We start from the raw sequence: 2885 nt of genomic DNA on the forward strand, positions 1-2885 counted from the left end.
TCAGCTGCAGGCTCTACACCGAATACTGTGTGGAACCCAGCTGAAGCTCAGTGGTGAAAAGTAAAGACGAGTAAAGAGAAAATGCCTTGCACTGGGGATGTGGCTCAAGCGGTAGCGCACTCACCTGGCATGCGTGCGGCCCAGGTTCGGTCCTCAGAACCACATACAAACAAAGATGTTGTGTCCGCCAAAAACTAAAAAATAAAATAAATACTAAAAATTCTCTCTCTCTTTAAAAAAAAAAGAAAGAAAGAAAATGCCTATACTTCAGGAGCAGATAGGTGCCATCATATTAGAGAAAATTCAAGGGGGAATCAATAAAAATGATTAAGGGACTCACAGAATTGATTTTTGAGAAAAAGATGAAGAAAAATAAATGTGCAGCTTGACATATATCTAAGGAGAGCTATGATAACTGGGTGGTCAAACTAGGGATGTAAGATAGTACTGAGAGGGCACTGGGAATGCAGAGACAAGTACCCTAACAAGGGACCCACCAATCCAGCTCCCCCAAGAAGTGGTGGAAATCTGTATTGACAACTTGAGTGGATACATGCTTCTTGACTTGGGTGGCAGGCTGTAAAAGTTGATAAGACTGCCACGTATGTCTTTTTTTAAATGTGATTTTATTAATTCCTGGAACAAGAAGATAGATGATGGTAGAGTTACAACTTTAACCAAGCTCCTATTTTCTGATTTGTGATGCTATAGGAGTAAATTAACCTATTTCAGACCACATAATTAACATTAAAGATTTAGGAATAACTGTAGCATCCAATTTGTTTACCTTTCTGTCCTTAAAATAAATATGTATGTATGTATAAATACATCTGTATTATAAATATCAACATACAAAACAAATATGTGCATATCTGCAAAACACATATGCAAAACAAATATGTGCAATTTGTGTATACATATATGCATGTGTGTGTTGCAATGTGTGTATTTAGTGATGTATCACCATTTCCAAATTGGATTGGATGATGATGGAGCTCGTTAGTGAATCACCTCTGTCCTTTGTTCTGGCAGTTTCCAGAAATGGCTCCTAAGCCAAGTATGAATCATCTTTTTCTGGCACTGGAAAAGCCATTTTCAGAAGAACCACACTGCAGGGTCATTATTCTTAAGGCTGCATTATAGGGCATCAGAGGAAATGACATAATCCAACTCAATTCACAGAGTGGCAAGTGGAGGAAGCTTAAGGCTACATCATACCATCTATATATTCTCTTACCAAAGTCACAAAACGTCTTAATATAGTCCCTTAGGGAGGAAATCTCTCTAAGGATAAATGGGGGGAAATGGTCAGAGACATGCCCTTCTGATGTAAAGCTTCCTTCATATATTTATTGGTATAATGAATGTATATAGTAATATACATAGAATACTATAGCACACCTTTATTTATATTACAAAAAAATAAACTCAATGTCTAGCTGCCATTTTTCATACTTTCCACACAGTGTATGAGACCCTTTAATAGCCATCATAATAATAAAGTGTGTAGAGGATAAAATGACTGTGAAAAAATGTCAGGGAAAAATGTTGACCTATGTATTTTTGACGATGTGGCCTCACATTCATTGTACGGCATTACTTAGATTTACTTCCCACATTATTGAAAGGATGTAGGGGGTTAATGTGCCACCTTTTCTCTGCTCGAGGACTGAAAGAAAATTTGATTTTCCTCTCAAGTGAACTGTGTGTTGGACTCTACTGAACAGTTTTCCCAACAGGCCTCTTAGTGTTATCCCTTGAAGAGGGCTTAGTCCCACTCCGCAAGGAAGAAGATTGGAGTAAGTGGCCATGTTATTATTGGTGCATGTGCCATACATATAAAAGCCAAAATTTAGCCCTGGATGTGCTCATGTCATTCTACAAAGATTTTCTATCACATTTTTTGCTATTCCTTCAAGTGATGTTATCATTGAATTACTCTGCTATGAAAATTCCTGCCTGCAATAGCAAAACAAAGCCTATGATTGAAGATATTTCACAATCTGGGAGATGAGTACACAGATTATTCTGTAAATAAACAATGTGGAGGGCAGGTCAGAGGCAACCAAAACAATAAACAAATAAATAACAAAATTTATATATATATATATATGTGTGTGTGTGTGTGTGCGTACACATACATATATATGTATACATATATAAAAGACTGTGTATGTATATATATCATATATATATATACATATGTGTGTGGGTATATGACCGTAATATACAGACCATTTTTTCAAAAATCTGTTTTCTGACTCTTAAAAATTAAAGTACCATGATCATGAAGGTGGTTTACCCAGTGCAAGGCTTATCCATGGCACTTTGGATGTGCTGACTCCTGTGATTTCCTCAAATGTTTCCTCAACTGCATAATTTGTGGTAGTGGGGGACTGAGTTTGTGCTTTCCCAAAATTAAAAAAAAATTGTGTTAAAAGGACAATTAAATGGGAATGTGACTGAGATTTTAGACAAAGATGGAAACTTTTTATGGCAGGTGGCTAAGATCCTGCCTCACAACTCTTCTAAATCTCTCACTCACATCAGTGTATAAAAGGACAGGGTATAGTAGTAGATCACATGAGGATTGGCGGGGAAGATTTCAGGAAAATTATTGGTATGCTGTGTGTACCACCCTATCAGAGAAAGAGGATTCTTCTTTCACCTCAAGGTAAGAAAGAAGAACTTTAAAAGACAATTTGTAGAAATTATTCAATAACTTACACAGTGTTGGGTCACAGCAGGATATCTTGTGAGTCATTCCTGAAAAACAGAGTGACAGGCTGATTAAGAAGGCTCATGGACTGCAGATTGGTGCAGCCAATTTGGAAAACAGTATGGAGATTTCTTGGAAAACTGGGAATGGAGCCACCATTTGACCC

The 2885-nt window shown here is 37.1% G+C and overlaps 1 non-coding gene across 1 annotated transcript; it reads left to right on the forward strand.

Moving 5' to 3' along the window:
* The first annotated feature begins 2260 nt into the window (after positions 1-2260).
* LOC125618579 lies at positions 2261-2417 on the forward strand. The gene has a single exon (XR_007349918.1). It is a non-coding gene; the product is annotated as a U1 spliceosomal RNA (small nuclear RNA).
* The last annotated feature ends 468 nt before the right edge of the window (positions 2418-2885 follow it).

This window comes from Marmota marmota, unplaced genomic scaffold (assembly GCF_001458135.2).
Source record: "Marmota marmota marmota unplaced genomic scaffold, marMar, whole genome shotgun sequence".
In the NCBI taxonomy this organism is placed as follows: Eukaryota; Metazoa; Chordata; class Mammalia; order Rodentia; family Sciuridae; genus Marmota; species Marmota marmota.